The sequence below is a fragment of the Somniosus microcephalus genome, chromosome 6 (assembly GCF_052327205.1).
Source record: "Somniosus microcephalus isolate GS21.2 chromosome 6, FLI_Smic_1.0, whole genome shotgun sequence".
Lineage (NCBI taxonomy): Eukaryota > Metazoa > Chordata > Chondrichthyes > Squaliformes > Somniosidae > Somniosus > Somniosus microcephalus.
The window spans coordinates 12296649-12316255 of record NC_140992.1 but is presented as its reverse complement, the minus strand read 5'-3'; the positions used below and the strand labels follow the sequence as shown (position 1 = coordinate 12316255).

Below are 19607 nucleotides of genomic sequence, written 5' to 3'. Positions count from 1 at the left end.
CTCTCTAAGATCTTGAGATCCTTCCTAAAGTGCGGTGCCCAGTATTGAACTCAATACTCCAGCTGAGACCTAACCAGTGTTTTATAAATGTTTAGCATAACTTCTTTGCTTTTGTACTCCACACCACTGTTTATAAAGCTAAGGGTCCCATATGCTTTTTTAACGGTCTTCTCAACTCGGCCTGCCACCTTCAATGATTTGTGTACATACACCTCCAGGTCTCTCTGTTCCTGCACCCTTTTTTTTATTCGTTCACGGGATGTGGGCGTCACTGGCAATGCTGGCATTTATTGCCCATCCCTAATTGCCCTTGAGAAGGTGGTGGTGAGCCACCTTCTTGAACCGTAGGGCAGGATTTTCATTGGGCTGTGGAGGCGGGATTGGAGGTGTGTGGGGGGTTAAAATCCTGAAATCGGGGGGCACGAACCCATCCCGCCTCCATGCCAGTTTCAAAGGAGGTGGGTACCCGACCCGCACTGGGACCCGCCTACCCGAGGCGGGAAGGGGATTACTGCCAATTAACTGCCTGCTAACAGGTAGTTAACGGGCAGTTTTTAGCCTAATCCCTATTTTCATTGGTGAAATGTGGGATTCCCGACAGCTCCAAACCACGCCAAGTTAGCGAGGTGGGCCGTCGGGATGAAGGGCTTGAAGGGGTCGAGATGTCCGGTGTTCAGGTGAGTGATGGGTGCATGAGTGCAGAGGTAAGTGTGTTTGGTGTGTGTAAAGTGTTTAAAGAAGTTTTACTTACATGTACTTACTAATGCAGGCTTCCTTCCTTCAGGTCTCAGGAGTCCCTCATCTCACCGACACAGAAAGCAGAATGGCCGTGAGCTGTTAAAAGTTCCAGCATTCAGCTTTCTGTTCCGGGGAGATCTCTAAAACATCCTGAGAGGAAGGAATTTACCTGGAGTACAGATTGTCGTGTTTGACAGCTTCAAACAGCTGTGAAACACTGATATTTCATCTGTCAAAAGGTCTTGACAGATGAAATGTCAATCTGTGACATCACCTGTTGGCAGGTGGCCCTTAATTGGCCTGCTGAGCCCACTGGGCGGGCTCAACAAGGTCAATATCACGTGGGTTGGCTAGAACTCGATGGAGGCGGGACTACAACCCCGAAAATCCAGCCCATAGAGTCAACCACATTGCTGTGGGTCTGGAGTCACATATAGGCCAGACCGGGTAAGGGTGGCAGATTTCCTTCCCTAAAGGACATTAGTGAACCAGATGGGCTTTTACGACAATCCAAGAGTTTCATGGTCACCATTACTGAAACGAGCTTTTTATTCCAGATTTATTGAATTTCAATTCCCCAGCTGCCCGTAGTGGGATTTGAACTCATGTCTCCGGATCATTAGTCCAGGCCTCTGGATTATTAGTCCAGTAACATAACCACTATGCTACCATACCCGTACCATTTAGTTTATATTGCCTTTCCTCATTCTTCCTGTTAAGGGATGTGCAGTTGGAGTCTGGGCCAAAGAGAGTAAAGATTATCCAGGACTCCTGCTACTGATCACTATCCAGTGACTTATGCTATAAGTGCACGTGTATTGATATTGGGTCAAACTAGGTTCGAACTCTCTCCAAACTAAGTTGGCCAACTCGGATTGGATTGTATTCCATAAGGTTTCATCACACGACTTCCCTTATCCTACTGCCTCGCCCCCACATTCCCGCCATTGGTCACCCAACAAGTCACTCGATTAGTAATGGCGGCTACAATTCCCATGATCCGCCACACTCCAGAAATCCCCCTACCTGCACATGAAGAATGCGAGGTAGTAAGGGCAGTCAGCACTGGTGGTACCGGTGAGTACTGACTGGTTATGTGGTGGTGGTTGGTGGTAGTGTTGGTGCGAGTGGTGAGGATCTGGAATGCACTGCCTGAAAGGGTGGTGGAGGCAGACTCAATCATGACTTTCAAAAAGGGAATTGGATAAGTACCTGAAGGAAAAATATCTGCAGTGCTACAGGGAAAGGGCGGGGGAGCGGGACTAGCTGAAGTACTCTTGCAGCGAGCCGGGCACGGGCTCGACGGGCCGAATGGCCTCCTTCTGTGCTGTAACCATTCAATGATTCTACCTGACCCCAGCAGGACTCCGCACTGGGAGGAGAGAAGGGGAGAATACCAGAGAGGGAAATGACCAGCATGTTTTCGCTCTGTCACTGCAAGAAGTAGCAGCAGGTATCAACTTGAAGTTCATTAATATCCCTTTGGTGCTGCCATCCATTTTAATCAGAATACACAAAACCCTCAAGTCTTTAGAGTATATGCTGAACAAGGGAGCACATGACACCCCATGAACTCTGACCTACATAACGGAACCCTGACATGGAAACAGCTGGGTCAGCAGTGAGCTGTTATGTCAATGATCGTCTTGAACTAGAGAGGATGTAACATGACATGGACTGAAGTTGAGTCATGCTATCATTTGAAGCCATGCTCTCTGATTGCATTAACAGTAATGATTAAAAAAAATACTTTAGCACATCAATAATGCAAAGGCTCTTCATAAATGAAAGGAGAAGACACTGGAAGAGAACCAAAGTGGACATGCCATCGCAGGTAAGGTGATGCCTTAGTAATAGGACTGGAGAAATTAGTGGGACTAAATGCCGACAAATCCCCTGGACCTCATGGCCTACATCCTAGGATTTTAAAGAGAGGTGGCTGCAGAGATAGTAGATGTATTGGTTTTGATCTTCCAGAATTCCCTGGATTCTAGAACGGTCCCCTTGGATTGGAAGATAGCAAATGTAACCCTGCTATTCAAGAAAGGAGGGAGAGAGAAAACAGGGAGCTACAGACCAGTTAGCCTGACATCAGTAGTAGGGAAAATGCAACAATCCATTTTTAGGGACATGGTATCAAGGCACTTAGGGGTAAGGGGTGCTACCTTCGCCAGGGTAGCGCCTCGAGAGGGAGGAGGGGCGCTACTGGAAGCACCCTGCGTCCCTCTTGGGGCGCAGCGAGCCAATATCGTGGCGCTATGTGCCGCAGCGCCATGCTCTGCACCACGGTACTGCAGGCCTTCCTCCCCTTATTAAAGGGGAGGGGCCTGGCGCAGCATGTCCCGGTGTCCAGCTGGGCCACCAGGGATCGGGACTGCTGGCAAACGAGCCCGGCACTCAAGACGGGGCAGGTGCTAGCAACCAGCCAGCAACAAAAATGGCCGCTGGCCAGCTCCCATTTAACTAGCGCCGCCACGGCCGCAGGTAGGCCCCCCTGACCCCGGCGGACATAGCGTCCGGCAGTAAGTCGGGGGGCACCACCCAATATCACAGCCGGGATACGAGCGGGGCTCTGCGCATGGCAATGACGCCATCGCTGACGACTCAGCGCCACATGGCGCTAACGGTTAGCGCCACTACCCTCCCACTGAATTTCGCGGGAGGCATTAGCGGCGCCACGCCCAGGCGCTAGTTGCTTTGCACCCAATAACGGGAGGCTTTATTACAAAAGGATTTCAGTATAAGAGTAAAGAAGTCTTACTGCAATTATATAGGGCCTTGGTGAGATCACACTTGGAGTATTGTGTACAGTTTGGTCTCCTTACCCAAGGAAGGATATACCTGCTTTAGAGGGAGTGCAATGAATGTTCACTAAACTGGTTCCTGGGATGGGGGGATTGTCCGATGAGGAGAGATTAAGTAGAGTAGGCCTATAGGGGGAAAATTGAGTCGCACCCTCTCTGGGGCGCTAACTTCGCGGGGGCGCTACTGGAAAATTAGCAACCCCGCGGTCGAAATTCATCAGTAGCGCCCCAAGAGGGAAGCAGGTCATTGCTGCAGCGGCCCGCCTCCCTCTTGGGGCGCTGTGAGGGAATATCGCGCCGCGGTATTGCAGGCCTTCCTCCGCTTCTTAAAGGGGAGGGGCCTTACACAGCGTGACCCGGGGCCCAGCTGGTCCACCGGGATCGGAGTGCTGGTAAAAGAGCCCAGCACTTGAGAAGTGCCGGGCTCATGGAGCGCAGCCGGCACTCCGCGGGGGCGGGGGGTCTTCACGGGGGCGGCAACAGAGGCAAGTGCTGGCGGGGGCAGCCAGCAACAAAAATGGCTGCCAGGCACCTCGCCTTTAATTAGCGCCGGCCTGGCAGCAGGTAGGCCCCCCTGACCCCATTGGACATAGCGTCCAGCGGTAAGTCAGGGGGCGCTACCGAAGATCGCGGCTGGGACGCGAGCGGGGCACCGCGCACGCCGATGACGTCATCGCCGGCAGCACAGCGCCGCGGGGGGGCTAACAGTTACCGCCGCCGCTAACCTCCCACTGAATTTCGTCGGAGGCGTTGGCAGCACCGCGCCCTCTTAGGGCACTAATGGGGGGCGCAAAGCAACCGAATTTCTCCCCCATATTCTCTAGAGTTTAGAAGAATGAGAGGTGATCTCATTGAAATGTATAAAATTCTTAAGGGGTTTGACAGGGTAGATGCAGGGAGGATGTTTCCCCTGGCTGGAGAGTTAGAACCAGGGGTCACAGTCTCAGAATAAGGAGTCGGCCATTTAAGACTGAGATGAGGAGAAATTTCTTCACTCAGAGGGTGGTGAATCTTTGGAATTCTCTAACCCAGAGAGCTGTGGAGGCTCAGTCATTGGGTATATTCAAGACAGAGAGCGATAGATTTTTGGATACTAAGGGAAGCAAAGGATATGGGGATAGCGCGTGCAGGTGGACTTGATGTAGAAGATCAGCCATGATCTTAATGAATGGCTGAGCAGGCTTGAAGGGCCAAATGGCCGACTCCTGCTCCTATTTCTTATGTTCTTATGCCACAGTGATGGAATGATTGGAATGAGGTGAAGTGGGGGGGCGGGGGGGGAGGCCTGATCTGAATTGATATGTTTGATAGTTGGGCACAGGCCATCTTGGTTAATCAAAATGAGAAAGGCAGATTTGGATAACAACACAATCCATGACTCAAGATCGCAAGATAATTTCTAATGAGGAATTCCATTGGGCCCATCTTAACTCATCCATCCAGGGAGTCCTATAGTCTCCACATTGCAGAATCCAATTGTTTCTTAAATGACTCCAGGGTATTTGCTGCTAATTAATCTGTCCAGAAGACCACTCCGTGTGTTGATCACTGTTTATGAAGAGGAATCCCCTGATATCAGTCCTAAAGTTTCCTTTTACAACTTGAACCTGTATTCCCCCTTCTTCTACTCCAGAAGTTTAAAGTACAGGAAACTCTTTTTTTATCCAGCACCGACAGGACCGGCGTGGTGCCAGTTGATCAAAAAGTCCGGATTACAGAGAGGTATACTTACTGAGGTACGAGAGCCTCGTACACGGCCACAGATCCAGGAGTCCCTATTACACGGTCACAGGTGCGGGAACCCCGGTTACACGGCCACTAATATAAAGTAAAACTTACCTGAACCTACTCCTGAATTTTTCCGGTTAAGAGAGATTTCCGGTTTTTTTTAGGTGTCGGTTAAAAGAGAGTTTCCTGCAATATTCTGGGTTAACTTTTCCCGTACTCCTAACAACCTTATATACATTGGTAAGACCTCTCAGATGCTTCCTTTCGGAGCTGAAAAGCCAGAGTTTCCCAATCTTTCCTCATAACTCCGACCCCTGAGCCGGGGGGTTATCCTCGTGGCTTTTCTCTGCACTGCCTCCAGTACTTGACTCTCTCCGCTTATTTCTTGGAGACCAGAACCGGCAGCAGTCCTCAAGGGGCGATCAGGCCAGAGCCCTGTACAACTTGCTCTGTAATTATACAGCGGCTCTACTATCCCCAGGTGTCGGGTAGCTCATTCCCTGCATCAAGTCACATGGTACAATTTCACAGCTTAACCCCATGAGTCCCAAACCGGCAAGATACACAATGGTGAGGAGGAAGTGGAAACGTTGAGCAGTTAAAGACAGAATTAACTTGCATTTCTCCAGCGCCTTTCACGACCTCAGGACGTCCTAAAGCACTTCACAGCCAATGAAGTACTTTTATGAAGCGCAGTCACTGTTGTACATGTAGAAAATGCGGCAGCCAATTTGTGCACAGCAAGCTCCCGCAAACAACGATGGGATAATGACCCGATTATCTGTTTTTTCAGTGATGTTGATTGAGGGATACATTTTGGCCCAGGACACCGGGGAGAACTCCCCCTGCTCTTCTCCAAAATAGTGCCGTGAGATCTTTTACATCCACCTGAGGGGGCAGACGGGGCCTCAGTTTATCATCTCACCTGAAAGACAGCACCTCTGACAGCGCAGCACTCCCTCAGCACTGCACTGGGTGATCTCTAGAGTGGGGCTTGAACCCACGACCTTCTGACTCAGAGACCAGAGTGTTACCAACTGAGCCATGGCTGACACCTGAAGATACCCAGGCATGACTTTCACGGTTTTTGGTGAGAGTTCAACTGCTCAGCAGGGTAGTGACATGGGGTGGGCAGTTGGGCAGTGGTGGGAGGGGGGGTGCGGGGATTGGCGGTTAGAATATCGAGCACAGAGCCTTCACTTATAATGCACCAGGGCTACACTCCTGGAGTGTGGAACATGGGAACTCTCAATTAAAACTCTTCATTACAATATTAACATCAATGGTAATGAGATACGGCTAATTGTATGCACAGTCTCTGGTGATTCTCTCCGAGAGTGCGTCGGTCCGACCGGTTTAAAACCGGCCTTGCAAGCAGAACAGCTCAGTGCTGACAGGAAGACTGACAGCACCCATAGCTTGTGCGTGTTGGAATCTGATGGAAGTTGAGATACGTTCGTGGCACAGGGTGATTTCCGCAGCTCTCTTTGTGCCTGGTAATATTTCTAGGTTCTGGGCCAAGAGTTTCGGCTGAGATGTTTAGTTGTACCACCTTGAATTTCCAACGTGGGCATTCCACTGGGAATTCCATTACTTTTGTGTTATTTCAAAGAAGAGCAGGAGGAATGGATGGATGCCAGACAGGTGATATTTCACCTGAGGTGGACTAACTTCATCTGCTGTTACTCATCATCTCATAGCTCATAATAGAAGAAACTCCTTCCACTGGCAAGAGGGTCGGTAACCAGAGGACACAGATTTAAAATAATTGGCAAAAGAACCAAAGGGGAGACGAGGAGAATGTTTTTACGCAGCGAGTTGTTGTGATCTGGAATGCGCTGCCTGAAAGGGCGGTGGAAGCAGATTCAATAGTAACTCTCAAAAGGGAATTGGATAAATACTTGAAAAGAAAAAATTTGCAGGGCTACGGGGAAAGAGCAGGGGGGAGTGGGACTAATTGGAGAGCTCTTTCAAAGAGCCGGCACAGGCACGATGGGCCGAATGGCCGCCTCCTCTGCTGTGTGATTCTGTGACTATGATTTTAAAGGGGCTGTATGCCTGTGCAGGTGGATGTAAAGTATCCTGTGGCACTATTCGAAGAAGAGCAGGGGTGTTCCCCAATGTCCTTGCTAACATTCATCCCTCAACCACCATCACCAACACAGATTATCTGGTCTTTTATTTTATGGCTGTCTGTGGGACCATGCTGCGTAAAAATTGGCTGCCGCGTTTCCTACATTACAACATTTGACTGCACCTCATAGAGCAATTCTTCGACTATGAAGCACTTTGGGATGTCCTGAGGACAATACAAATGCAAATTCATTTTTTTCTTCTTGCTTGCTGACTCTTACTCTGAGCTTCACCCAGTGAACCCAGCTCATGCAGCCTATCTAACAATGCCTAGACAGAGGTACCTGCGCTGGTGCTCTCCACAATCCCTACAGGTGGGCCTTTGATGTGCTGGTCTTGGGTCTGTTGCTCAGGCCTGCAACTTCTTCAGGGAACCTATACAAACAGAAGAGTTACATTTTACAATAAAATGCAGCCCATGTGTGCCACACTTCAGAGTGCACTTTATGCTGTGTGTCCCACACTGTGTGTTTATGCACGTGCATATTATCGTGTGCATGTACGTGTTGATTTATGTGCACTGCATGCATTTGTGTGTTTTTGCGTTTGTGTGTGCGTGTGCAGATGTGAGTTGTTATGGGTGGGTACGTTTATGCGTGCATGAGTTTTGCGTGTGTGCATTTCTGCATGTGTGTGTGTGTGTGTGTGTGTGTGTGTGTGTGTGTGTGTGTGTGTGTGTGTGTCAGTTATGTGAGTCACCAGGCTCTCTGCTCTTGTGAGCTTTCAGAGGATTCACTGCAGCCCATCCTGGAGTGACTCAACTATTTCTTGTGATTGACTGCCCATTAACCATGGGCACTGGCAGAGACTTTGTGTACTGAGTCAATGCTCATTGAGGGTGTGTGAGGGCGTATTGTGTCCATATCCATTCACTGGACATTTAGAAAGAGCGCCGAGATCTCATCATCAGCACCTCTTATATAAGGAGAGTCTCAGCATCAATCAATATAAGAGTGGGAGACACTCTCTTAAAGGGGTCTTAATGCCGAGATTCCTTCTCCACTCGGTTTGCAGTGTTGATAATTCCCTTCTAATAGGGTCCTAACAGTTTTTCTTTTAAGGAATTTTCTAAAGGGGTCCTGATGCGGATACAGATTCTGGGGGCTGCTGTGGATTTGTAGCGTCCATCAAACTCCGATACTAGGCTCCTGAGCTCAACTATCAGACTGACCTCTGATAGACACAGGGCAAGAAGGAGCGAGAAGCCACTCTGGGACTTTATAATTGGAATTCCTAGCAGCTTCCAAAGGGGAGAATCAGGTGGCAGTCTTTAATGGGAAGCAGAGGAAACCAACATGTTTCAATAATTGTCTCCCTCACACTCCAGTTAAGCACACCCGTGCCCCACTTCTCCCCCCACCCCCGAGCCCCTTTCCCTCCCTGCCCCCCCGAGCCCCTTTCCCTCCCTGCCCCCCCCGAGCCCCTTTCCCTCCCTGCCCCCCCCCGAGCCCCTTTCCTTCCCTGCCCCCCCGAGCCCCTTTCCCTCCCTGCCCCCCCCCCACCCCCAAGCCCCACCTCTCCCCGGGAGTGCAACATCATGGATTTCCCCCGCTATAGTTGATGAGCCACTGGCAGCCCTGCAGTACATCCTCAGTGTGGCCAATCTTCACACGGGAGCTTCATCAGTGACCGTCAGCAAGCTGTTCGACTATGGAGGTCATCACAACTGAGCCCAAACCTGTCCTCAGCCAATAGGCACCAGAGCACTTTCCAGCAGCAGTCGCTCCGGCGCCCAGGAGCGTGAACCCTGGCTGATCTTTCCCTTCCCTGATGCAGGGCGGTGTTGAGTCTAACTGAGAACTCTCGAGTCAGCACAGACTGGGGACGGATCCCGGGGCTTGGTCTGCGGGTCTCAGTCCCACCTTGGGGAGCGCAGAAAAGATGAGGAGGCCCTGACCCAAAAAAACAAAAACCTACGGAAATAATTCTCAGAAAAACAAATAGCAGCAAATAGTCTCGTGGGTTTAGTCTTCAGTCACAGGGATTGTAGCCCAGAAAAGATTCAGTGTCAGGACAAAGCCACGGGTACATTGGGAGCTGGAATGTCAGAATAAATTAACTAAATATAATCATCGGAGACAAAATTGGACAACTGAGGATTCTACTATTAATAGATGGCATGTGTGACAACCCTCACATCGCCAGTGCTCTGGGACTTCTAAAGCCCAATTCACGCTGTGGTGGTGACAGTCAGAACTATCTTGGAGCAGAGCAGGACCGTGAGTCACAGTCAACTTTCTAAATGTTTACACCTGCTCTGCTCTGCTCTGCCCTGCATGAAACCGGGCAACTTAGATGGTCAATCAACCGGGGAGAAGGGCGTCATGTCCAAGGCTGGTGTTGACCTCACCCAACATCCACACATCCACATGCTTAATCCCAACTGGGGTCCCTGGATAGTACTCATGAGTAGGAACATAAGAATAAGAGTAGATCGTTCTGGTTCAGCCTAACCACCCCCACACCCCCACCCTTAACATTCAACGGCATTACCATCGCCCAATCCCCACCATCAACATCCTGGGTGTCACCATTGACCAGAAACTCAACTGGGCCAGTCACATAAATGCGGTGGTTACTAGACCAGGTCAGAGGCTGGATATTCTGTAGCAAGTGACTCACGTCCTGACTCCCCAAAGCCTCTCTACCACCTGTGCAGGCCTGGACCTCAACTCCATTTACCCGCCGTTATTCCACATCCCTGATACCCTTACCCAACAAAAATCTAGCAATCTCAGTCTTGCTAATTTCAATAGACCCTCAGCATCCACAGCATTTTAGGGGAGAGAGTTCCAGATTTCCACTCCCCTTTGTGTGAAGAAGTGCTTCCTGACATCACCCCTGAACAGCCTGGCTCCAATTTTAAGGTTATGCCCCCTTGTTCTGGACTCCCCCCACCAGTGGAAATAGCTTCTTGCAATCTACCCTATCGAATCATTTTATCATTTTAAGCACCTCGATCAGACCACCCCTCAACCTTCGAATCTCATGGGATGACAAGAACTCGCTGTAAAAAAAGTCTCATCTCTCCTCTGGTTCTTTTGCCAATTACCTTAAATCTGTGTCCACTGGTTACCGACCCTACTGCCATTGGAAACAGTTTCTCCTTATTTACTGGATCAAAACCCTTCATGATTTTAAACACCTCAATTAAATGTCCGCTTATCCTTCTCTGCTCCAAGGAGAACAATCCCAGCTTCTTCAGTCTCTCCACATAACTGAAGTCCCTCATCCCCTGGTACCATCCTGGTAAATCTCTTCGGCACCCTCTCCAAGGATTCCTGTTACCTGGGTACTGCTTGCTCATCCTCTCCCTAAATGGATTTAACCCTCAGTAGCTATCTGGGAAACATTGGGGTAGATTTTGATGTCCGAGAAAGTAACTGGCATTGCAGTTTGGCTGTCCTTTTCCATTTGGAAATAAAAATTGGGCGTTTTCGATAACGTGGAGCTAATCTGGAATACCAAATTTTACACTCGGGCACAAAATTGAAAATCGACCCTACTGCAAAAATAAACTGCCCTGGGAGAGTGGCAGAGAATTCCATTTCTGAATGTTCCACAAATAAATATATACAAGAGACCTATTGCTGGAAGTACTTCATCTATAACCAACAGCCCATATTAATCTTACTGAAGACATACTTCTAGTGCAACCCTCGAGGTTAATCCAAAGTGGAAGTCATTAGCCACTTCCCACTGCTTGTTCTTTCTTTTTAAAACACTGCCGTTGTTGACATAAAATGAACAGCGTAAACTTCAGGACCGTTTATAAACATCGAACACAATGGCATCACAACTTGCTGAAAGAATAACAGGGTGTGAACGATGCTCGCCGTTATTGATGAGCAAATCGCCCAGCAATTTGTGCCGTGAATAGCGAATCGCCATGAGTTGCTGGACGATTTGTGCCGCCCTGCCATTAGCTTCACAAAAACAGCATCTTGCCCTTTACCTCCCCGTGAGTTTTGTGAGGTTGCTACGTTTGCACATTAATTGCCCATTAAACTTGCCGCAGAGCATCAAGTCCAGTAATTATTGGAATAAGTACCCTTTTAATGATGTGATCAATTGTAATGTGTGCCAATCAACCTCTCTGGCCCAGAAAATAAACAATTATACGTGTGGAATCCCATTCCTTCAGGTTGTGAATTGTTTTAGGAGACTTAAAAAATTGCATTTTATTTTTTGAATTTTTGTCTTAACCTTTCCTTTCTGTCTCTTTTCTCTCTCTTAATCCAATCTTTCTTTCCCTCTCTTTATTTCTCTTTCTGTACCTGATTTGACATTTAATTCACCCTCGTTCTCAGTCCTTCCACTGTTTAGTTCCCAATCCTTAAATCTTGTTTGTTAAGCAGAAACACGGTTTGACCCATAATTCACTAAGGTCCCAGATGCCCTGTTGTCCTCGCTACATCATTATCAGCTCGCACTTCCAACAAATTTGGGCGCAAAAAATTTAAAAACCTAAATGTGCAATTGTAAGTCTAACTAATGGGGCAAGCCATGAGATGCCACGCTCCAGCAACATCTGGTCCAATGACGGCATTCAAATAATGACATCTTGCCAGTATACAATGAAGTGACACTGGTTAGTTGAAGTTGGATCACTGCAACAATCTCTATCCAGGTCACCATGAAGGATGAAGGGTCCCAGACCTGAAACGTTAACTCTGTTTCTCTCTCCACGGATGCTGCCTGGCCTGCTGGGTTTTTCCAGCTTTTTCTGTTGTTATTTCACCATGAAGGATGGCCCCTTGTGTCAGGTACCAGACAACGCTTGGCGCACCTGGAAGCCACAGTACAAGCCAGGGCCTTCAGCAGAGTGTGGCAGGTCTTGCTCACAATCTGCCTACCTTTCTGATAGTTTATAGAGCAGAGATGGGACATTGCATGTGCTTTTGAATTTCCGATCATGTTTGGTATTGTCACTGGATTAGGTGTTTAGCTGCACGGGTCTCAGTTGGAGGGAAAGAGAGAGAGAAAGAGAGAGAAAGAGAGAGAGAAAGAGAGAGAGAAAGAAAGAGAGAAAGAAAGAGAGAAAGAAAGAGAGAGAGAAAGAAAGAGAGAGAGAGAGAGAGAAAGAGAGAAAGAGAAAGAATTAATTAATTAATTAAATTTATACAACGCCTTTGATGACCTCAGGACAATACAGCCAATGAAGTACTTTTTGAAGTGTAGTCACTGTTGTAATGTAGGAAACATGGCAGCCAATTTGTGCACAGCAAGCTCCCACAAACAGCAATGTGATAAATGACCAGATACATTTTAGTGGCGTTGGTTGAGGAGTAAGTGCTCCCCTGCTCTTCTTGAAATAGTGCTATGGAATGCTTTACGCGCACCTGAGAGGACTGGCGGGGCCTCGGTTTAACGTCTCATCCAAAAGACGGCACCTCCGGCTCCACACTGAAGTGCCGCACGTTAACTGCAGCAGTTTCAGCATCATGGAGAATGGCTGGAATGAGGTGAAAGTGAAGACTTGAATGTAGCAAGCAATGGTGGAAAGTTACCACCCCCCACCCTCCGCCCAACCCCCCGCAAAAAAAGCCCAGAATTAGAAGCAAACCGAACGGGACGGGCGGAGGCAGAGTTAAAGGAAGGGGGTTGATTCTTGCAATGCTGTGTTCCCGGTGGAGAGCCACCCTCATGGGGTGATTGTGTCAGAGAATCAGAGCGACAATGCTGTGGTCCTAACTCCGATCCACACTCCTTGCGAGACCAGCTCCCCTACTGGGAGCTTAGAATCATATGATATTTAAACCTAGAACTACAGTGGGATTTTGTGTTATGGAGCTGGAAGCAAGGGGTCTTTGTGATGGGGAGGATGAGTGTTCAGAATCTCAGCTCAGGGTCAAACAGCACACCAGAGAGTGGTGAACCTGTGGAATTCTCTACCAAAGAAGGCAGTGGAGGCCAATTCATTAAATATATTCAAGAAGGAGTTAGATATATTTCTTAAGGCTAAAGGGATCAAGGGATATGGGGAGAAAGCAGGGACAGGGTACTGAATTTGGATGATCAGCCATGATCTCATTAAATGGTGGAACAGGCTCGAGGGGCCGAATGGCCTACTCCTGCTCCTATCTTCTATGTTTCTATGTAACAGTGGTTCAGTTTGAGATAGTGGCAAGGGAGAGGGATGGAATCAATGTCTAGGGAACAAAGTTATACCTTAACGTCACACAGCAGCAGTTCCAGGCTGTAATTATTTTTTTAAATGCACATAAAACGGAATTAGATAAATACTTGAAATGGAAAAATTCGCAAGGCTAAGGGGAGAGAGCAGGGGAGTGGGACTAACTGGAGAGCTCTTTCAAAGAGCCGGCACAGGCTCAATAGGCCGAATAGCCTCTTTCTGTGCTGTATCATTCTAAAATAAACCTGTACGGTCTTATTGTTTGTGCTAAATGCAAGATTTATAAAAAAATTACTTCCATTTTAATAAAGACGTTAAACAAATTATAGGATGGTTTATGTGAAGCAGCATTAGTCTGTACTGGATCAAGGATAATATAACAAAATGAAGCATTTTAAACATCGCATGAGGCAAGCTGAAGGTATTACTGATGTTCCATTATCTTCAGTTGCCCACAACATTTTAATAGAAAAACCATTACAACGCTATCATCCACCATCCTCAGTGACCCAGTTAGCAAAGTGTAATGTAGGCAAAGAGACCAAAATGCTAGGAACATAGGAACAAGAGGAGGCCATTCAGCCCCTCGAGCCTGTTTCGCCATTCAGTTGGACCATGGTTGATCTGTATCTTAACTCTATCTACCTGGCTTGGTTCTGTAACCCTTAATACAAGTTCAATTCCTGATCTGTTCAGAGTTAGTTGATAGGAGCCATGTCAATGGATGTGGGGTGGGGCTAGGACTGTCATCAAATGGGCTCTGGCAATATCCTAGCTGTAATGCTGCAGTTCTGTGTGTCAGAGCTAGCCACTCTTCTAGACAAGTTGTTCCAGAACAAATAATGACACTGGCATCTAACCCACAATGGCGAAGATTGTCCGGGTATGTCCTATCTACAAATCTAACCCAGCCAATGACCGCCCTACCAGCCACAGCCCAATCATAAATAGATTGCTGGAAGGAATCAGCAATAATGCCAGAAAATAGCACCTACTCACCAATAACCTGCTTAGTGATGCTCAGTTTGGGTTCCAGCAGAACCACTTAGCTCCAGATCTCTTCACAGTCTTGATCCAGACATGAATGCAATAGCTGAATGCCAGAGGAGAGGTGAGAGTTAACATCAAGGCAGCGTTGACAGAGTATGATACCAACAGCCCCTTGCAAAACTGATGGCTATAGGGGCCAAAGGGAACACCCTGCAATGGTTGGAGTCATACCTGACGCAAAGGAAGATGGTTGTAGCTGTTGGAGAACAATCATCACAGCCCCAAGACATCACTGTAGGAGTCCCTCAGGGAAGTGTTTCTGGCCCAACCATTTTCAGCTGCTTCATCAATGACCTTCCCTCCATCATGTCAGGAGTTCACTGACAACTGTTCAGCTTCATTCACAATTCCTTCATTAATGAAGCAGCCCACAAAGCCTGCAATAGGACCTGGATAACATCCAGACGAGAGCTGACAAGTAAGATAGGTAACATTCACACCTCAATCACCAGGCAATGGCCATCTCGACAATGGCCAACTCTAACAAGAGAAACCACCATCACCGAGCCCTCACCAGCAACATCTTAGGTTCACCATTGACCAGAAGCTTACTGAGCTAGTCAAATCAACACCTTGGCTACAACAGCAGGGCAGAGACTCTGTGCACTGCTGAGTGGCTCACCTTCTGAGCCTCCGATGCCTCTCCACCATCTACAAGGCTGGGGTCAGGAGTGTGTTGGAATATTCTCCTGGATGGGTGAAGCTGCAATGGCACTCAAGAAATTTCAATGCCATCCAAGACAAAGCAGTTAACTTGATTGGTGGCCCTGCCACTAGTCTCAATATCCAACCCCTCCATCAGCAGCACACGGTGTCTGCAGCATGTACCTAACACTATTGCGTGGGAGTACCATCAGCACAAGGACTGCAGTGGTTCAAAAGGAGAGCCACCTCCACCTTCTCAGGGCAGCTAGGGATAGGCAATAATTACAGCCTTGCCAGCATTGCATGACAAAGGTATCAAATACTATCTCCGTTTCGTCACGAGTTACATGTCTCTAATCAGGAATATGTCGCATCGACTGCAGCAAATATCCAAATGAACTGACTCACCCAAATGAAGATGTGAGTTAGTTTGAAGTGGTTAATGATGACTTGTGGGCCAACGTTCTTTAACAGCCAAGGGGCAGTTTGGTAAAGTTATCCCAACTGGGATGGAGCTGAGATTTAGGATCAGTGCAGATTGATAATGGGTAGGCAGGTTGGGGTGAAGGGGAGGTAGCATTCCAGAGAGAGCTGGAATACGCACATAATGATTCACAAGGATAAAACCTGTCACCCAGCACTAAGCCAGGTTGCTTTGGATGTATACATGGTAGTTGAGAGTAATTCTCATAGATATGAGGGAGAGTATGTCTGAGATAGTTCATTGAGATTAGTCAGAAAGGATCTGGGGAGAGCCATTTAAAAATATAATTTGTACAGAAAACCACAAGAGATAGGGAAGAATCTTGATCCAGGTTCAAGCAGCATAAAGGTGGCATTGGTGATTTACCGGGGGTGGTGGGTGGGTGGCGGGGGGGGGGGGGTGAAGCACAAAAGGGATGCTGTCAGTGTGTGAATGATCTAAATATGATCAGTACTCAGGAAGAATGTGGAGAAACAAGTGGGCAGGGAAAATACAAACATAATCTAGCCATCAGCCTAGCCTAAACCTTTAATTCAAATTTTCCATTCACTCCCTTCACATAGAATTCCAGCTCCATTTACAAGCTGATGTGTTATGTGTGTCTATCAGAGAACCTTGTAAAAGGAGGGTATATATAATGAGCTCTCTCAGGAACTGAACCCTTGCACTGAACTAATTGCATACATAAAATCTTCCCTTGTAGCTATTCTGTATAAATTAAAACTCCATGAGAATGTATATGTGTATATATACACACATATATGTATATGATGTATATACACAAAGAGATACTCGTATAGAGTTTGGATTTATACAGAATAGTTACATGGGAAGGCTTTATGTGTGTAATTAATTCAGTGCAGAGTTCAGTACCTGAGACAGCTCATAGTTTAGTCTTTGGCGAACTCAACAGAATCAAAAAAAGCGACTTACATTTATATAGCGCCTTTCACGACCACCTCAAAGTGCTTTACAGTCAATGAAGTATAGTTAACTGTTGTAATGTAGGAAATATAGCAGCCAATTTCCACACAGCAAGCTCCCACAATGTGAAAATAACCAGATAATCTGTTTTGATGATGTTGATTGAGGGACAAATATTAGCCCCAAGACACCTCCCCTGCTCTTCTTAGAAATAGGGGCCTAGAAATTCACTAGCCTTAGCGCCGCTTTTGAGGCGCTAACGCCAGAGTTATGGCCAGTTTAAAAATTCCCTGGGGCCCTAAATCGGCATTGCACCGGTAGCGCTGCGCCGGCACCGATGACGTCATCGGTGTGCACAGCATCCCGGTTGCCGTGGTAACCCGCCCGAACTCCGAAATTGAGTTGCGGCCGCCTCGCCCGTGGCAGCCGCAAGCAACGTTCTGGCAGAGGTGCCTTACTCCAGTTTGCGCCGGCGCATTAAAGGCCCCGTGGCGGCCGGCCACTTTCCCGCTGGCCGCCTGCCCGCAGCTCCCTCCCCGGACTTCTCCCCCCCCCGGAACAGATGCAAGCCCGGCACTTGTCCGAGGTGCCGGGCTCATTTTTAAGCTGATTTGCGCGGGCCGCGGCCGGGTGCAGGCAGCTCCTCCTTAACGGGAGGAGGAGGCCTGCACGTCCCCAGCCTGCCGCACCGCATTGGGTGCCGCAGCGCCGGAATTGCGGCGCGAAACGGCAGTTAGCGCCGATGTACCGCCGCAAAGACCCTTCAGTAGCGCCGGCAGCCGTTTGGGCGCGGCGCCACTGAATTTTTGGCGCACGCAGGGGACTTAGCGCCGGCACTAACTTCCGGCGCTAAAGCCCTGGCTAAGCCAAAACCCAATTTCTAGGCCAGGATCTTTACATCCACCTGAGGGGGCAGACCAGACCTCGGTTTAACATCTCATCCGAAAGACGGCACCTCCGACAGTGCAGCGCTCCCTCAGTACTGCACTGGAGTGTCAGCCTGGATTTTTGTGTTCAAGTCTCTGGAGTGGGACTTGAATCCACAACCTTCTGACTCAGAGGCGAAGGTGCTGCCCACTGAGCCACAGTTGACACTGAAGATTCAAACATTTAGGCACTGTTCAACCTGTAAAGGGAAACAGGGTCTTCTCCAGATCACAGAATGCGGTTCAATTGATTTAGAATGGCTGAGAGAGTGATTACTGAAGACAGTGCAGAGAGTGAGAGGGAGATTAGCTGCAATAGACCCCGGGGAGACTCACAGTGCAAACATTATTCACGGTGCATATACTGCAGTGGAGTCCAGCGAACACACAGACTAAAACCAAAAACATTTCTGAACACTTAAACGATAATTGCGCCCAAAAGAAACTGAAATACCAAAGAGTCCTACCCTTGCCTGGGTATTATCGATGGACCCTGCCCTCTCCCCAATATTTCTTGCCAAAGTAAATTGGCGTCCCATCTTTCAGCACCAGGGACAGCGCTTGGCCGATGTGGGGAAGAGAGCGAGTGGGGGACAATCGGTCTGGAGTGACCAGGGATTCGCCAGTGCTTGTGGAGCCGAGTCTCCGCAGTCCTCACTCACCCAAAGGGGCCCTTGAACAGGTTCAAGAGAAGCGGTAGAGCCGTCTACATGTCACCGAAGATTATCCCCTCTGAAGGGAGAGTTGCAGGGACACCCCCGCCCCCCGCAATTCTCAGAGAAAGGTGAGTGTCGGAGGGGAGCGCCTCAGCTCTCCAATCATGGCATATCCTTACCAGTGAGGCAGCGCCGATGTGTTGCTTTGCTCATGTAACTGCAAACTTCAGCAGTATCAGGTTCGCCTCGTGAATTGCAATCCCTCGGTATTTCTTTTGTCTGCTTGCGAATGAAATTATCTTTCCATTCCTCCCAATCTTTGAAGAATCCTAACAATTTGGGTTTTTCTGCAATATGGCAAGGCAAGGCATGACGACATTTACTGTCGGGCTAAAGGGTTTGTTGCAGGCTGGTTCAATTCGTGCAGAGAAAATCTACGTGACTGATAACAAGGCGGCAGGTGAATCCAAACGGGCTGCGTGTCTCTGAAACCGATGCACGGCGTCTAACACATGACATGTCTACATGCTGTAATAACAATTTATGTTTTTAAATAAACACACAGACACAGACAGAAGTAGCTGCGCCTCGCCCGAGTCACAATGCGCAGATGGAACAGAAATACAGCGACATGATAATGGTTTTGGAAAATCCATTAACACTCACCCCCCGAATCACTAGCCAAGGATCATTTCAGCAAACAGACCCATGTCTGGACTGGTGCGGGGTCGCATTGAGGCTGGAGAGATTGAGGGAGGCGATCTGATGTGGCAAACACGCTGAATTATTCAGACTCGGGCTTCACGTGACCCTCCCCAATTCATTATTTAAATCCCAGCTCCATCAGCAGCTCTGCGTCAATGACCGGCCACCCAACGCATCGAGGCTGGAGAACAAGACACAGTCCCGTCTCCCCAGCTTCTCCCCAGCTCCATCCGACACTGCAACAACAGGGCGCCGTGCGGGTACAGCGGGCTCGGGGCTTTGATTAAACTGAAATCGATGTCTTGGATTTCAGCTGTTTATTTCATTTATAGGAGGCCCACAGTTACTAGCAAACATTTGGTAATATCGTAGCAAAATATTTCCAGCATTTTCTGTTGTTATTTGGTAATATCGGTTGCTTTTACACATTGCTGATATATGCGAGTGGATTGGACTAGTAAGAGGAAGAGGCCAATCTTTTGTGTGTGTGTTTATTTGTGTGTATGTGTCTATGTCTGTATATGTCTGTGTCTGTGTGTCAGTCTGTGTGTCAGTCAGTCTGTCAGTCTGTCTGTGTGTCTGTGTATATTACAGGAAAGATGCGCTTGCACCAGCGCGGGTACAGAGGGGATTTACCAGGATGTTGCCAGGACTGGAAAATTTTGGAAAGCTTGGATA

General features: G+C 48.3%; 1 protein-coding gene across 4 annotated transcripts in view; it reads right to left on the bottom strand.

The window, feature by feature from the left end:
* Positions 1–19152, bottom strand: part of slc7a14a (solute carrier family 7 member 14a) — a 72703-nt gene extending 53551 nt beyond the window's left edge. Inside the window, exons 1-3 of one of the 4 annotated variants that reach the window (XM_085989735.1) lie at positions 18891–19152; positions 14539–14632; positions 7688–7778 (exon numbers count right to left, since the gene is read on the bottom strand). The gene's annotated coding sequence lies outside the window, so the exon portion shown is untranslated. Of the gene's footprint in view, positions 1–5381; positions 5727–7687; positions 7779–14538; positions 14633–18890 lie in introns of those variants that run through there. The other 3 variants (XM_085989736.1, XM_085989737.1, XM_085989738.1) reach the window with 3 other exon arrangements.
* Between the last annotated feature and the right edge of the window lie 455 nt (positions 19153–19607).